We start from the raw sequence: 18,156 nt of genomic DNA on the forward strand, positions 1-18,156 counted from the left end.
AGTTGTGCACCAGGCAGTCTCACCCTGGACAGTACAGCTTCCTCATCACCTGGCAGGGCAGGGCAGCACAGCAGCTACATCAGTGCTGACAGAGGTGCTGCAGTTAGCCCACAGTGGGAGAGTGGCTGCTGCCCACCTCTCCAGGTACATCTTCTGGTCCCCTTCCCTCCCCTGCACCCCAACCTTTTCACAACACACTAGATACTCCAGCAATAAATACCCAAAGCTTTCACTACTTGGAACTCCCTAAACTCTGTGTAGTCTTTCTATTCTGTGTCTTACCTTGGCCACTCACTCTTCCCCAACCCCTCTTTCCCCTATCCTTTATACTTTAAATTCATTTAGGCATCAATCACTCTAGAAAGCCTTCGTTGACTAGTGTAGGCCATATTTACCACACTGATTTTGAGTTTTCTGTTTAGTAACTGTCTCCCCCACTGCACTGTGACAATCTCAGTCACCTCTCTCTCTATCCTTGGGACTGAGCCCAGGACCTGCAATATACCAGCAACTCACTCAATTCATACTTGTGTAGCCCACCTAAGCCAAGGCAGGAAGCATCTTTGTGTTCTTCCCGTAAGTTTGCCCTCCTGGCAGATCCCTGACTTCATAAGTATCATCTTGTTATTTGAGCCCCTTAGTGAGAAAACTCTCTGAGAGGCCTCACCTTGTAATAATTTGGTTGCATTCTGTTTGAATGGTCTGCAGAGTGGAGCATTGTCATTTTTAGATTCCAGACAAATCTCCACCTAAGAGGAGTGGAGAAGGGAGGAGGGAGCACATCACTATGCCAAGGTCACAGAAGGAGGCCTTGTAAGGCACTCAGGGTTTTGTGAACCACCCCACTCTGTGCCAAGCACAATAATAACCCTACCATGTATGTGACACCTTTCCTTTTGCAACACTTTGGTGTATCTGATCTCATTTGACCCTTCCTAGAAATCACCTTGTGAGGTAGAAAGAACCCTTTATACAAAAGAAAACAAATGAGACTGATTCATTTATTTATTCTACAAATACTTATTGGGTTCCCACTATGTCTCAAGTGAGGCCTTGAGAATGGGCAGTAAACACAAGTAGCATCATTCTCAGCTCTCAGGAAGTTCTGGTTCTAGTCCGGGGAGGCAAACAAGTTACTGGTGTGGAAATAAGTAATAAGTATTTCCAGTGGTGGCGCATGCTCAAACGACAACCAGGCAGAGTAATATTATAGAAAGTAATGGGTGTGGAGGAGGGGCTGCTTTCAAGCAGGCAAAGCCTTTCTAAGGAGATGATATTTGAGCCAAAATCAGAATGGCCTGAAGTACTAGTAGATGATCCCCGGGGGAGCTGACACTGGAAACCTGAAGAAGGCTCTTTCCCTACCATCCTTTGGGCTCCTCTCTTCCCTCTGTCCCATATCCGTGGACATCTATGGGTTATGTTAGGGACTGGACATTGGTTTGTTTCACGGTGGGCAGGCAGGGGATGAGGCGTGATGCAGTATCTTGGGAACTCGTACAAGCACAGCCGTGTCCCCTCAATCTGAGTGTACACGGCCAGCTCAAAACTGAAGAGGGACCACACAGGGCCAACTGTGCTTCACCTTTTGCCTTTTAGTAGTCCCTTTCTCAAGTGATCCCTTAAGATTAAACTTCACTTCTCTCTGGGTCAACAGGAGGGTGTGTCAGAGACACCTTCCCTAAGGCAGCTGAGAGGTTAGGATCCTGCCATCTTAGAAATTGTTTTAAAATATACATAACAAAATGGATCATCTTAACCATTTTAAAGTGTACAGGTCAGGTGGAGTGGCTCAAGCCTGTAATCTCAGCACTTTGGGAGGCTGAGGCAGGAGGATTGCTTGAGGCCAAGAGTTTAAGACCAACCTGAGCAACATAGAGAAATCCTGTCTCTAAAAAAAAAAAAAAAAATTAAAAAAAAAATTAGCTGGGTGTGGTGGTGCATGTCTGTAGTCCCAGCTGAATGAGATCATGTCTCTAAAAAATAAAGTGTACAGTTCCGTGGCATTAAGTACATTCACATTGTTTTGCAATTGTCACCATTGCCTCTCTCCCAAGCTTTCTCATCATTCTAAGCTGAAGCTCCATACCCATTAAACAATAACTTCCTGCCATTTTTAAAGCCCTGATGGATCATGGGTAATTAGCAAATTTTACAAAAGCCTCTGCTCTGATGTGTAGGATCCTCTTATGCTCAATGCAATATCTTTAAATATATGCTGAAGACAAGAATCACCTAGCAATGAGGTGATAGGAGAGGTGCCTGCTAAAAATGCAGATCTCTCGTCCCCTTCCTGAATCAAAATCTCTTGGGTTCCACCCTAGTAAGGATAGTTTTACCAAGTCCCTGCCATGATTCTGATGCTGATATAAATGTGAGAATCACTAGCCTCAACCTCATGGGAAGAAAAAGTGAGGAAGACTATTAGCCAGGGTGGATGGGTTAACTCACAGAAAAGGCTTGTATGGGGAGGCAGCTGCCTGGATTTGAATCTTCACTTCACCAGTGGCTCACTGTATGACGTAATCTCTCAAAACCTCAGTTTTCTTATCTCTAAATTGGAAATTGTCATCTTGGTACATACCTCACCGCAGTTCCTGTGAAGATTGAATAAAATTATACACACGAGGTGCTCAAAACAGGGCATGGAGTCAAACAGAGGTCTTGATATAGTATGGGGCTGCTGTGTGCAAGGTAGTTATGTTTTCCTCAGGAGTTATGGGTAAAGTGAATCAAATTTTACTACCTCAAAGCTGCTTTATCTTAGCTGTCATCCAGTGCAGGAAAGCAACCAAGGTTATTAGGATAGAAAAAAAAAAAATGGCAGTAGCAACTGAAAGGGTAGAATGCTTTTCTTGAAAAATCTTTTCAGAGTTGGATTCAGATAGAGAAGTTCCTGAGATGAATGATTAAGGGACTAGTAATATGCATTGCATCTATTGTTTAGCTGTGGGAAATAGTAAAGAAAACAAGGGATTGGCGCCTGAACCAGATCCTTAGCACAGACCCACTGGGAACAGGGCAGTCAGAGTTGTTTAAAGAATATTCTGGATGATTGGTGCCCCAGTCGTTTGAGAGTAAGGCTTATAGACGCTGGTCAGAAAAGCTTCCTGAATAGAACGTGGCTCAGCAGAAAGGAAGGTAATGGGGCCTTGGCAATGATAAACAGGACTCAGAAAAGGGAATGAATAGGCCAGGTTCAGGGAATAGGGGGCTAGTGCACCCTGACTGAAATGAGTGTCAGACTAGTGGGTTGGAGAGGCTAGTGTTGATCAGAGCAGCCTCAAACCCAGCTCTATTTGGCTGAATGAAATATAAACTATCACCTAACTCTAGTAAATTTCCCTTTGATAAATATCAATTAGGCCAATTAGAGTAGTTTTATGGGCCATTTTTACTTGGTGCCTACTACATAGTAGGTGTTAAAATTTATTTGTTGACTCAAGCCTGTAATCCCAGCACTTTGGGAGGCCGAGGCGGGCGGATCACAAGGTCAGGAGATCGAGACCACAGTGAAACCCCGTCTCTACTAAAAATACAAAAAATTAGCCGGGCGCGGTGGCGGGCGCCTGTAGTCCCAGCTACTCAGGAGGCTGAGGCAGGAGAATGGCGTGAACCCAGGAGGCGGAGCTTGCAGTGAGCCGAGATCGCGCCACTGCACTCCAGCCTGGGCAACAGCGTGAGACTCCATCTCAAAAAAAAAAAAAAAAAAAAAAAAAAAAAAAAAATTTATTTGTTGAATGAGTGAATGAATCATACCCGTTGGTTGATCAGCCGTTAGAGGAAACATTGAGCAATCTGGAAGCCACTATATGTCCAAGGATGTGTTTACAAATACATAAAACAGCTGAGAGTATGTGTGGTTTCAAGGGGCAAGGCAGTATGATTTTCCATGATCGCCTCCTTTTAAAACATAACATTTAGAACTTTGGGAAAGAGATTGCTGCTATTTATGTAGGTTTTATTATGTCCAGAAATGATTCCTTTAGACAGTATAATATCATTATATATTATTATATTTAGACAATATTACTAGGTTGAGTGTCCCTTATCTGAAATACTTGGGACCAGAAGTGTTTCAGATTTTGGACTTTTTTGTATTTTGGAATATTTGCATTATACATAATGAGCTATCTTGGGGATAGGACCTAAAACATTAAATTCATTTATGTTTCATGCATACCTTATATGTATAGTCCAAAGGTAATTTTATATAATATTCAGAATAATTTTGTGCATAAAGCAAAGTTTTGACTGCAGTTTGACTCTGACCGTAACATGATATCCGGTATGGAATTTTCCACTTGTGGTGTCATGTCAGCACTCAAAAAGTTTCAGATTTGTAAGCATTTTTGGATTTCAGGTTTGCAAGTTAGGGATGCTTAACCTGTGTTTTGTCTAATGAAGCAGGATAAAAACAGTATGTAGTATAATTTCAATTCTGTAAAAGATCTGTACTTATGGGGAAAAAGCTGGAAGGAAGTTATAACAAAATTAGAATTTACTGATGGTATCATTTCTTTTGTTTATCAGCCCTTTTCTCAAATTTTCCTCAGTAAATGTGTAAGTATGTATTGCTTTTATAATCAGAAAAATATATAATAGCGTGTTTTATTTGTTAAGAAGTTAGTGTAGAATGTGGTACAGCACTTTGGCCAAAGCTTGCTTTGTTTTTTTAATCCCTGGTACCCGTAAAATCACAACGGATATTTGAAATGATGACATAATGCTATAAAAAAATGAACTATACTTAACATGCTTCCTATGCTAGTCAAGTCTAATACTACCCGTGTTCTGTGATGCAGTTGATTTGCTGAGGAGCCCACACCATTCAGGTCCTGGGATGTGCTTCATCCCCTACACCTGCATTTCCCTCCACCTTCCTGGGTAGCCCCACCCTCAACCTGCTTCAGAGCCTCAGAAATGGCCTGAAGGCTGGTAGGGGACAGGTCAGAGCCACCCTTCTTGCTTCAGATTGTGGACTCTGAAAACAGTTCTGTCTGTTTTATTTGGGGTTACACCATCCAGAAAAATAGCAAAAGTGCTACAGTATTGGCCTGCAGATTAAACACTTTAAAAAACAAAAACTAACGCTGAAACTTGTTTGCTTCATTTTTTCTTTCCAATTAGGTAAGATGTGTAATATTGTGTCCTTCCTTTGGATGATGAATTCTCAGTGGTAAATCAGAGGCACAGCTAAAATGAACTTTGAGTTTTAACGAGGTGTTCTATTTGCATTTTTAACTCTATCCAAAATAAGCCATTAGAATGACATCAAGTGTTTGAGTCAGCTGTTGCCTTGGGGCATCCACCCAGAATTTGATGTCATTGATGGGCATCCGTGAGAATAAGGAATAGTTTTTAAGCTTGTTAACTGGAGGGCTACTGAAGGCCTTCAATTGGTGTCGGTGTTGATTATAATACAAATATAAAAAAGAAAATGGCTAGAAATCACCATCTTATATGACATAATACTTACACATTAAGTGTATATGGATTTAAAATGCTTCCCATCTGCTACGGCTTTGTGGGGGAATCTCTGTGAGACTGGAGAGTTATTTAGTCTGGAAAATGTTTTGCTTGGTGTAATGATAAAATGTAGGCTAGACATCAGATGTAGGGGATCCAGATATGAGGGGATCATCAGACACAGGAGATCCAGACAGGAGGCACAGCCTGAAGAAAAGAGTTGCAGAAGCCGAATCATATCTTCTTTTGATTAAATCGGGATCATTTTACTGAGAGACTGTAACGTAAGAATGTGTGAGGGTGGTAGAGTGGTTCTATTATGTTTATCTCGTCCAGAGTGAGTTTTCATCTTATGAGTTTTTAATTCTTTTGAAGACAATTACCTTAATTAAGGAATGACTTATAGAGTGCTGGTTTGAAAAAACATTTAGCAAACAGGTGTGTTGATGTTGCCTGTCAATTAATTTAAAATTGCTTATAATACGAGCTTGAGTTACCCCAGCTAATTGGAGGCAACTGGCTGCTTGAGGAAGCTTGTTGTGTTTTTGATGCATGGATGTGTCATGCAGTGTGTTCAAGGAAGCATCTCAGGGCCCTTCCCACTTTTCTTTTCCTTCTCGTTGCCACGCTTCCGAAATGTACTATCCTACTTTGACCTGCTATGAGAACTTTCCTGGGCTTGCCCAGGATAGTTCTACTGCTTTTGCTGATAGAGGCTACTCTGCCCTTGCTAAACAGAGGGCAAGGCCAACCCACGACCTTCCATCCCAGCTCCAATAAATGACTGTGATTCCCTCTCTGTTCTGTTTTCTCCTGACTTTACTTCCCAGGGCAGGTCCTCTTCTACAGACTATGACATTCTCTGGAAAGTCTTCACTGATGACTTGAGTTTGTGCTGATTTCTACCATCTCTATCTGCACTTTTGATCTGTTGCACAATTAGTATGCTTACAATTGAATGATTCTCTCACTTTTTCACTACCTGAACCATACTATTGAGTATTTTGTGGTATTAGTTCATATCCTAATTTTTTTCTTTATGACTCTGTAGTAAGTAATGATTTCCTTATGGGAGGGATTCTGTCTTTCTCTTCTTGTGAACTCATCTGGTACCTTTCTCATGTGCTAAGCACCCAGTCAACTTGTAGAAATTTTAAGAATCATTTAGCTGCCGGCACTGGATGAGATAAGGAAAATGATCACATATAACATACAATAATATCCTACACAAAACAGTAAGTGTACAGATATTTAAGCCTTTATTATTATAGTGCTGAAGGGGTGATTTAAAAGAAATGGACATAGTCCTATATCAGGAAATAATATTTGATGACTCTGGAGAGGTTTTTATAATGGTAAGAATAAAAGGTACTACTTTTCGAGAGATTGCTATTTCATAGGATCATTATGAGAATTACATGAGAAACTATTATTTTCCCCCATTTTACAGATATGAAAACTAAGCCTCAGCAAGGTTGAGTTGCCTAAGATAAACCTGTTAAGTGGTGAAGGCGAGATATGAACCCAGACAGATTGATTCTGCCATTCCGGTGCTATGTATTCATTTGAGATTTTCAGCATCAGATCTGTACAGTTGAGAAGGTTGTTTGCTGCTCAGAGGCGCCCAGCTAAAGGAGCAAATGGGATTGAAATGCAGCCTGTGGTCCAGTTGAAAAGTTGATATGATATGGGTGGTAAAGTATACATCTGTATAGCCACCACCTCAATCAAGAGAGAACATTTCCAATATTTCTCAAAAAGTGGCTTTGGGATATGTTACAGTCTTTCCAGTCCACCCTCCTCATCACCCACCCTGCTTCCAGCAATAACTGATCCAGTTGTATCTCCATAGCCTGATTTTGCATGTTTTAGAGCAGCACTGTCCCATAGAACTTTATGCGATGATGGAAATGTTCTATGTATCTACGCTGTCCATTATGTTTACCACTAGCCACATGTGACTCTTAGAACACTTGAAATGTGGCTAGCACAATGGAAGAACTGAATTTTAAAATTCTACTTAATTTATTTAATTTAAATTTAGATAACTGTGTGTGGCTAGTGCCTACGGTATTAGACAGCACAGGTCTAAACTTCAAATAAATGGATGCATTCAGTGTGTGGCTTCTTTCATGCAATGTGATGTTTTTGAGATTCATCCATGTTTGTTACATAATGAAAATCATTCCTTTTATTGCTGAGTAGAATTTAGTTTTATGAATATACTACAAGTTATTTATTTGTCTGCTGGTAGACTTTTGGATTGTTTTCAGTTTGGGGCTATTGTGAATAAAGTTGCTATAAACATTTTTGTACAAGTCTGCTTATGGATGTATGCTTTTACTTTTCTTCTAAGAGTAGAGTTTTTGGATTGTGAAATATATTTAAGTATATGCTTACTTTATAAGAAACTGCCAAAGTGTTTTCCAAAGTGGCTGTACCACTTTATATTCTGACCAGCAATGTTGCAGTTGCTCCCTGTTTTTACCAACTTTGGTATGGCTGGTCATTTTAATTTTAGCTAGTCTAGTGGGTGTGAAGTACTATCTCATTGTGATTTTAATTGCTATTTTCCTGATGACTAGTGATATTGATTATCTTTTCGAGTACTTCTAGACCATTTGTACTTCTTCTTCAATAAAGTGCTTATTCAAACCTTTGTCCATTTAAAAAAATACAGTAATTTGTCTTCTTATGATTTATAGAGATTCTTTGTGTATTCTGGATGTAAATCCCTCGTTAGATGTTTGTATTACAAATTTTTTTTAATCATTCTATGGCTTGCCTTTTGAAGAGGAGATGTTTTTAATTTTGATTAATTCAGTTTACCATTTTTTTCTTCTGTGATTTGTATTCAGCCTAAGAAGTTTCTGTTTACTCCAATACTGTGAAAATTTTCTCTTATGTTTTCTTTTAGAAGTTTTATAATTTTAGCTTTTATGTGTTGGACTATTATCTATTTTGAGTTAATTATTGTGTGTGGTGTGAGATAGGGGTTGAGGTTCATTTTTTTTTTTCATGAAGAAGTTTTTTGATCCATCACAATATGGTTGTAAGCTGTTTGCATTTATTATTTTGTGGGAAATGTCTGTTAAGTCTTCTGCACATTTCTTAAAAACTTGGGTTGTTTGCTTATTATTGAGCAGTAATAGTTTTTTTTATTGTTGTTTGTTTCTGTTTTTGAGACAGAGTCTCACTCTGTTACCCACACTGGGGTACAGTAGCATAATCTTGGCTCACTGCAGTTTCCACCTCCTGGCTTCAAGTGATTCTTGTGCCTCAGCCTCCCGAGTAGCTGGGATTACAGGTGTGCACCACCATACCCCACTAATTTTTTGTATTTTTAGTAGAGATGAGGTTTTGCTGTGTTGGCCAGGCTGGTCTTGAACTCCTGGCCTCAAGTGATCCACTCATCTCAGTCTCCCAAAGTGATGGGATTACAGGCTATGAGCCATTGCACCTGCCAATAACAGTTTCTTATATTTTCAAATACAAGAACCTTTTTAGGTATGTGTACTGTGAATATTTTCTCCCAGTCTGTGTCTTTTTCCTTCTTAATTTTTTTTTTTTAAAGACCAGAAGTTTTAAATTTTTATTAAGTTCATTTTATTGTGTTTTTAATGGTTAGTGCTTTTAGTGTCTTAAGCAAATTTTCTGTATCCCAAGGTCTTGAATATTTTTTCTGTGTCCTTCTAGAAATTTTTGTTGTTTTATATTTTATATTCTGGCCTATATCTATTATGAATTAATATTTGTGCATGGTATGACATGGGGGTTGATGTTCATTTCTGTTTTTATTTGAATCCAGCACCATTTAGTGACTGCCCTTTCCCCACTGAATTACATTTGCACCTTTGTTGACAACTCAATTGACAATATATATGTAAATCTATTTCTAGACTATATTCTATTTCGTTGATATAAATTTCTATCCTTATGCCAGTATCACATTGTAAAGATTATTGTAGCTTTGTAGTATCTTGAAATTAGTGCCGACAGCATTAGACACCACAGGTCTAAACTTCAAATAAATGGATGCATTCAGTGTCTGGCTTCTTTCATGCAATGTGATGTTTTTGAGATTCATCCATGTTTGTTACATAATGGAAATCATTCCTTTTATTGCTGAGTAGAAGTTAGTTTTATGAATATACTACAAGTTATTTATTTGTCTGCTGGTAGGTTAACTTCTCCAATTTTTCTCTCTTCTAAAAATTATTCTGACTATTCTAAAGCCTTTATATTTTCCACAAATTTGCTAGATTGTTTCAAGATTTTTCAATTTGAAAAATTAGTTGATATAGTTCACGATGTTAACCTATTAAAAGAGGAAAAATCATATTATCTCACTAAATGCAGAAGAATATTGGGAAATCCTCATTTGTGATAAAAATTTTCAGCAACTTCAGTTTAGTAAAGGGCATTTATTAAGACACCTACAGCTAATATATTAAATAGTGATGTATTGAATATTTTCCCCATATGAATGAGAACAAAGTAAAGATATATGCTCTTAGTACTTAGCATCATAATTGAAGATTCTAGCTACTAGAGTAAGGCAAGAAAAAGAAATAAAAGATATACCTTTGGAAAGAAAGAAGTACAACTTTATTTGAAGATGAGATGATTGTCTATGTAGAAAATTTTAAGTCACCTAAAAAATATTTGCTAGAAGTAATAATTGAATTTAACAAGGATACAATTTATGATGTCTATAAACAACAATTGTATTTCTGTGTATTAGCAACAAACAACTGAAAAATAACATTTAAGATAATTTTATTTACAAGACCACCACTAACATAAAATATTTAGGAACAAACTTAAAAGATCTGTAGACCTCTATACAGATAAGTAAAAAACATTGCTTAGGTAAATTAAAGAAGATATGTATATATGCATATGTATATGTGTGTATTCATATGTCTATGTGTATATATGCATATATTTTTTCTTTGCATATATATAAATATATATGTAAATCTATGTAGAGAGAGAAAGATAGCAGAAAGTGTACTAGCACTGGCTAACTATATTATAGAGTAGAAGCCTCAATATAGTTAAGATGTTATTTTTTCCAAAATTGATATACTGATTTAAGTCAATCTTATCAGAGTCTGTATAGGTCCCCCTTCTTTTTAAGAAATTGATTTTCTTACTGATCAAGGTAAATGGTTTGGATTTATCACACTAGATAATATGGAACTCTGTTCCTTCTCAGGTAAAGTGATGTGATGAAAATCGTATTTGGAGAAGATTTTTCTGAAAATTATATGGAATGGATTCAAACAGGAGGAAGTTAGTTTCAGAGACTTGAAGGCCTTAAGTAATCCAGATCTTAATGAACAAGGATTGGGCTCATATAGCCATGGAAGGAAAGCAGAGGGTCAAATGTTTATTGAGACTAACTATACGTCTTGGTATAGTTGGAAATGGAAATGGAAATGGAAATGGAAAGTGTAGTGTATTTATAAAACTCTTTCAGTTTAAAGATGCGTGTTCTTCAGGGGCTCTCAATCCATAAGGGGGCCCTATATAATCAATAGTTACAAAATAATGTGCCATGTCGTGATGTGGTAGTGGAAGGTAGGAAGAGCTACAGGAAACAGATGATAGCAATTAATGCGGACAGGTGGGTGTCAGGGAGGGCTGCAGAACAAAGATGGCATTTAAGCTGAATGATGGAGTCAACAAAGTTAGAAAATAGTGGGAAGGGAAATGCACAGAGGCATTAAGTGCTAGGCTGATTCAATAAATTGCACAAAATCCAATGTGACTGCTTAACTCTTCTTTGGGGATTGGCCAGAGATGAAGCTGGAAAAAATAGACTAGAATTGACTTTTGGTGGGTCTAGTGCCATCTAAAATCTTCTGTTGCCCACTTTTCTCTCTTTTCATATCATCAAAGATGTGCATCTCTGTGTTTGTGCGTGCCTGCACACACACATAACTCCAGAATCTTGACATTGTTATACAACGAAGGAGAGGGAGTCCTATGAGCATCACAACATCACAATTCTATCCACTTCCACTCTTGGCTTAAAGTTACATTCTACTAACATCAATGACCCATATTTCTGGGAGAGATGTGATGATTTGCACGCTGATTAGAGACTGTCTTTACAGGGAAGATTTCCTTTCCTTGTGAGTTTTGCAATTGGGAATTAACCTGTTATGGACAAACTTTTTTGTGATCCTCTATTGTACTGTATTGGCAGCCTTGTCAATGTATTAGTTCAAAAATATTTGTGTAGCCTTCTCATCTACTTATTAGTCAACTCCTGATATCTAATATACACAAAGTATAAAGATTAGGGTATCTGGGTTTTCTGGGTCTGAAGCCTCACATTCCAGATTCAGAAACTTTTCTAATAAAGGGAGTTAAAGGCCCAAAGGGTTAAATCTTTGTGGTCTTGGAAAAGAACTCAGATGAGTACACCAGTGCCTTTAGGGAATGTTTTAAGAGGTTTGTTTCCTTGTGAGTTATGGAATTTTCATCATAATAGTTCAGAGAAAGGAGGTCAGGAGGGAGTGGAGCAGCAGATATTCGGGAGAAGAAAAAGCGAAGACTGACTCATATTATGTAGGGTTTGCATGTGGGTGTATACAAACTTAAATCCATGTGCACCATGTGCACGTGATAAGGGAAAAGGGAGGAAAGGATTGCTTAAGCAAAATGTTTTCTTTAATCTGTTTGCTGAGTGGGCCTTGGAGAAGAGAATGCATAAGAAAATAACTGACCAATGGTTGGTTGATTGTTACATACAGATACTCAAAGGGACTCTATAAAACTCTAAAGAAGCAAATAGGGATATTAAATTCTATTACCAGCTTTGGCAGTTACTTTAGTGTATCTTTTCCATGATGGTGAAATTACTGAGTAACTTTTACTGTCTTTGATTGGATGAAATATTCTTCTGAGGACTTCAGATGAATTCATGGTTATGCATTGTGTTTTCCTACTTTATCTTTTGTTACATCGTTCCCTTTATCTAAAGTCTCCTTTCCTTTCCATGGATACAGGTAATTACTACTTTACTATAAAGTCCCAGCTCAAATACCCTATCATTAGACTTTACTGATCTCTTGGTTCATAGCCATCTTACCTTCTAAACTGTATGGAATTCAACAGGCGCTTAACCAATAGACAGTTGACTGACAAATTAGTTTTTGTTATTGTTAAGCCACACCTCCTTTAAACATCTATAATATGCTTGTATTTCATATTTTTCTAACTTAACTATTCTTTAGAATTCCGTCTGGCTTAAGAGGATAAAATTGGAAACTTTCTAGGAATTAGTGAATATAACTTTCCCACCAATGCAGGAATTTTCTATAGAGGTTTCTTGTTATGTCATTCTTCTGTACTCTTGGACAAGTCATTCAAGCATTCAGAGCCTTATTCATAAAATAGGTATGATAATAGTACCATCCCCACCTTTTTAGTTTTAGTTAGGAAAATATTTAGATGTGAGTGACAGAAAACCCAAGACAATGGTGGCTTAAACAAGATAGAATTTTATTTTTCCCTCCCCTAAATCCCGAAAACAGGCAGTCAGATTTCTGTCTTGTTTTTTTTTTTTCTATGCATGACATTCATTCTCATGTTCACCTCACAACCTAAGATGGCTGCTTCAGCTCTGGCCATCATGCCTTTCTTCCAACCAGCAGCAGAAGAAAGAGGGGCAGGAAAAGGTCACACTCTGTTCCGTCAAGCATTCTTTCCGGAAATTGCAAACCACTTTGTGTATATCTCATCAGCTGTAACTTAGTCCCATGGCCACATCTAGCTGTAAAGGAAGCCAATAAAGAAATATCCATATGCTTAGGTCAAATTCAGAGGTTCTACTACTGAGGGAATAAGAACAGATTTTGGAGGGAAATTAGGAGTCTCCGCCACCCTACTGATAATGTTGTTGTAAAGATTAAATGAGATAATACATATTCTGTGCTTAGAACATATGTGATAGATAATACACGCTCACTATTAGGTCATTGTTTTTATAATTACCTGTGGTAGACAGTCATCCATTTTCACTCTGTCATTCTAAATTCTCTCTGTTTATTTGTTCAGCATATATTGAGCATCCCTGATGCTGAATAATGTGCCTTTGTTTAAATCTATCAGTAACTGAAAGAAGACCATCATCCAAGATAGCTCATCCTTTGTTGAAAAGCTCTAAAAGTTCGGGAATTCTTTATCGGACTGATCCAAAGCTTACCTCCCTTATAATTTATGTCTTAGCCCTGATCCTACCTTTTGAAACAATATGAGATGAGCCCATTTCCTCATCTCAATTCTTCAAATAAATAAAGATGGCTATCAAGCCTCCCACATAGTTTTCTTGCTCTAACCATGCATTTCATTAATTCGTTATTTATCTAGTACATGGGCTGGCAAACTTTTCTGTAAAGAGCCAGATGGCAAATATTTTCGGCTTTGTAGACCATATGGTGTTTGTCACCACTTTTCAGCTCTACTATTAAAATGCAAAAGCAGCCACAGACATGACATAAATAAATAGATGTGGCTGTGTTCCAATAAAATTTCATTTACAAAAACAGATGGCTCACCAGATTTGGAACTCAGAATGTAGTTTTCCAGCCCTTGATTTAGCCCATGAAAACATCCATCAGCAGGATTATTCCTGGCCCATGGTCCCCTCTCCTGAAGCTGGAAACTTACCCTGTCACTCCTGATTCTGCTTATACCTTTCATTTCTTTTTCTTGTCTTAATGCTTTGGCTAGAATTTCCAGCAATTCCTGCATCTCCGTAGATCTACTTCCTGGTCAGTCATTTCTTTAGTCATAGTCTTTAGCCTATCCCCAAATACCTCAAGATTGGACATACTATCTTGACAAGTACCCTCTTGTTCTGCCATATTTTTAGCCCACACATCCTTTGACCTCTCCCCGGCTAGCACTTACCCAATTTCCCCCACAAACCTGTTCACACTAAGAAAAGAAGAATCCCTTTTTCCATCTTTTTCTTCTTCAAACCCACTAGACTATGATCTTCATTCAGTGCTTCAGGTTTTCTTTAGCCAACAGTCTAATGCCACTGTAACTCTAACCCTAACCTAACCCAGCCAGCTTCCCTTAAAAACAACCTAGAACTGACCAAGAGTCAGTAAATAGAAAGTTAAGTTAACAGTTATTGATGGATTGGCTGCTGCTGACATATTATATATATATATATATGTATTTCATCTCAATATTATAGATGTGGAAAGTATATCTCAAAATTGATAATTTAACCAGCTCAGGATCATGAAGCTTAGATTTAAGGAGTTGATCCCCGATATAGAACTGAAATTAAAATTGGAGTGGACCTAGTCAAGGGAGTGTGTGCATCTAGTACAGTAAATTCAATGCCATGTCACTGATACAACAGAGCTGCCGAACCTTGGTTGTTCTTTCTTACCAAAATATTTCAAGGCATAGAATAATAAGCGTTTGCCTTGAATTTTTGGATTTCAAAGTATTTCCTTCACAACCTGATGGAGTAGGTGATTTAATTTCTATTTTACAGGAGAAGAAATCAAACCCCAAAGTGGTTAAAATTTTTACCTGAGATGCCAGACCCCAATGTCTGACTATTTCTTTTTATGACTGCCCACATTTGCTCTTCCCTGAAAACTCCACCCCACCTCTTTATCTAACTACTTCCTACTTATCTTTTGAAACTCAACTCAGTTGTCTTTTTCTGAAGGAAACCCTCTCTGGAAATCACTCCCACCTCATCAGCACTATCTGCTTTAGATGTTCTTCCTCTGTGTTAATGCAGATTATAGCTCTATTTACACTGTACTTTGGTGACTTATCAGCTGGTATGGAAATCCAGGACAAGATCCCTGCCTTATTTAATTTTGTACTCAGCAAATATTTGCTAAATAAAGGAATGGTCTGAAATTGAACCAAGTCTAGTGCTCTAAAAAGTCTGCTCCCTGTAATGTTGCTCATCCGTGATTCATGAGAGTAAACTGGAGGCAAAGCAAAGACCATTGCTTTGATGTCTGTGTATATCCTCAGCCTTCCAGAGACAAAGCCACATATAAGATAGCCTTCTCGGCTGGGCTCAGTGGCTCATGCCTGTAATCCCAGCACTTTGGGAGGCCAATGTGGGTGGATCACGAGGTCAGGAGATCAAAACCAGCCTGGCTAACATGGGGAAACCCTGTCTCTACTAAAAATACAAAAAATTAACCGGGCGTGGTGGCACATGCCTGTAGTCCCAGCTACTCAGGAGACTGAGGCAGGAGAATCACTTGAACCCATGAAGTGGAGGTTGTAGTAAGCCAAGATCACACCACTACACTCCAGCCTGGCAACAGAGCGAGACTGTGTCTCAAAAAAAAAAAAAAAAAAAAAAAAAAAAAAAAAAAAAAAAAAAAAAAAAGGGTTCTCCCAGCAGCCATGGGTCTTCATAGCTGGATGACTTCAGAAACCCAAACCATAGGGCTTCAGACTAGATGGAAAATAAAGCATCATAATCTATGGTTAAGAGAAGAGATTCTGTAATCAGTCTTCTTGGATTTGAATCCTGTCTCAATCATTTTCCAGTGGAGGGATCTTTGGCAATTCACTTAACTTTTCTGTGCTTTGGTTTCTAATCTTTCGAATGTGGATAGCAGAAATTAGTTGTATTAGTTATCCATCACTGTGTAACATATTAGCCCAAAACGTAGTGGGTCAAAGCAAAAAACATTTATCATCTCACAGTTTCTGTGGTCAGGAATTTAGGACAAGGTTTATCTGTCTGAGGGTCTGTCATATGGTTGCAGTCAAGATATAGGTTGCAGGTACAATCATCTGAAGTCTTGACTACAGCTGGAGGATCCACTTCCAAGATGGCTCACTCACATGGGTGTTGTCAAGAGTCCTCCATACTTGCCATGGGGATCTCTCCTTACAATATGGCAGCAGATTACCCTCAGAGCATGCAAGAGAGGAGTAGCAAGAAGGCAGCTCCAATGACTTTCATGACTGATTCTCAGCAGTCATGTACTGTTCCTTCTACCATATTCCATACGTTAGAGGGAAGCCACTAAATATAACCCACATTCAAAGAGTGGGGAATTAGGCTCCTCCTTCTGAAGAGAGGAGTGTCAAAGAATTTGTGGACATATGGTAAAACCATCATGCTATCTTGTAGTGTTGAGTGAGAAGTATACAAGATAATAATTGCAAAGTGGCCAGGCACAGTGGCTCACACCTGTAATTCCAGCAGTTTGGGAGGCTAAGGTGAGAGGATCGCTTGAGCCCAGAAGTTCAAGACCAGACTGGGCAACATGGTGAATCCCTGTCTTTACAAAAAATACAAAAATTAGCCAAGCACAGTGCTATAGTCTCAGCTACTTGGGAGGCTGAGGTGAGAGGACCACTTGAACCCAGGCTGGTTTTAAAATATGCCCAGAAATTCTTTGATACTTCTCCCTTCAAAAGGTGGACCCTAATTCCCCTCCCCTTGAATGTGGGTTATACTTAGTAATTCCCACTAACATATAGAATATGATAGAAGGAACAGTATATGACTGCTGAATCCAGGAGGCAGAGGTTGCAGTGAGCAGTGATTGTGCCACTGCACTTCAGCCTGGTAACAGAACGAGACTCTGTCTCAAAATTATGGTGATGATGATAATTATAATTATAATAATAACAATAATTGCAAAGTCCTTAGAACAGGACCTAAGCATCACCAAAAATGTTTTCCCCTTCTCCTATTTTGAATTACTTACCTCATGGGTAAGAAAGGACATATTAGCTGTCAATCTGAAGGCTTTGGCCTGAAAATCTCTTTAAAAAATAGAACAAATATTTGAATTCAAGTTAATGCCATATGCCATTAAAATTGTCTGTATAATTCTTGACTGAAAAGTTGTTCATAGTATGCTTTGAATTTTTAAAAGCAGGTACAGAACAGAATGACCAATATTATCTGGTATTTGCATAGTTATATACATATACCTCTATGTATGTTGATGCATAGGGAGTGTTCTGGAAGGAGGTTTCTTAAAGTATTGATAATAGTTATTGCTGTGTGGTAGGATTTGTTAGGGTGTTGAGCTAGGACACTGCTGCTCTGTTTGGGCTGGTTTATTCCCTATAAAGAATATGATTTCTAGGCTTTCCAGTGATTTTTCAGTGTAGTTATAGAGATATGCATATACTGGGAGCCTCTCACCTGAGAGGCTGTGTTTGTGCTTGAGGGAACACATATAGAAGGGAATAAGGGATAGTTGATGACTCTTTGGGACAAGGGGGTATGGGAGAAGCAAGGGGAAGAAAGACTTCTATTGTCAAAGAGCAGAGGCAAGGCAAAGCTGGTGCTGACAGCAGTGTAACTGCTGATTAGTTGTCTCAGGAACAACTGCTTTACCTGCAAAGGAATGATATGCTCATGATGGGTACCCTCTAGTCCCATAGTGCCTTGTATATCCTTTATAATTGTGTTTCCACATTGGATAGAAATTTGTTCAATTCCCTCTCTCTATTAATAGAGTTACAAGCAGTGCAGGCTTGTTAGTGATAAATTATTTCAGCCTTATATGCCTGGAAAAGTTTTTACTTAATTTTCATTTGCAGAAGATATTTTTTGCTGGGTGTAGAATTTGAAGTTGACAGTAGTTTTTCTTTCAGTACTTTAAACATTTACTCCACTCTCTTCTGGATTGCATTGTTTCTGAT

The 18,156-nt window shown here is 38.4% G+C and overlaps 1 protein-coding gene across 3 annotated transcripts in view; it reads left to right on the forward strand.

Annotated features, from left to right (window-relative positions):
* Positions 1 to 18,156, forward strand: part of PLCE1 (phospholipase C epsilon 1) — a 344,763-nt gene that overhangs the window by 18,871 nt on the left and 307,736 nt on the right. The window lies entirely within an intron of this gene.

Source organism: Macaca thibetana, chromosome 9, assembly GCF_024542745.1.
Source record: "Macaca thibetana thibetana isolate TM-01 chromosome 9, ASM2454274v1, whole genome shotgun sequence".
In the NCBI taxonomy this organism is placed as follows: Eukaryota; Metazoa; Chordata; class Mammalia; order Primates; family Cercopithecidae; genus Macaca; species Macaca thibetana.